This window comes from Suricata suricatta, chromosome 10 (genome assembly GCF_006229205.1).
Source record: "Suricata suricatta isolate VVHF042 chromosome 10, meerkat_22Aug2017_6uvM2_HiC, whole genome shotgun sequence".
NCBI classification, from domain to species: domain Eukaryota; kingdom Metazoa; phylum Chordata; class Mammalia; order Carnivora; family Herpestidae; genus Suricata; species Suricata suricatta.
The window spans coordinates 105,585,651-105,585,978 of record NC_043709.1 but is presented as its reverse complement, the minus strand read 5'-3'; positions in this window follow the sequence as shown (position 1 = coordinate 105,585,978).

Genomic DNA, 328 nt, shown 5'->3' with positions numbered 1-328 from the left:
TCTCTCTCTCTCTCTCTCTCTCTCTCTCTCTCTCTCTCTCTCTCTCTTCCTCTCTTTCTCTTTCTCTCTCAAAATAAATAAATAAGCTTTTTTATTTTTTTTCCATTCAAAATCTTTTATTTTTTAATACAATTTATTTTGTTAACATATGCAATTATTTTCCATCATTTACGATACAGTACTTTCAATGATACTCCAAACAGAAAAGCAAAGTAAAAAATCAAAACCCCCACTTCTATTTCATGTAATTAGACTTATACAGAAATTAGAAGGTTAGGTACCAACTAGTTAATCACCTAATTTCACAGCTATCTGAAGTGGCAATTGT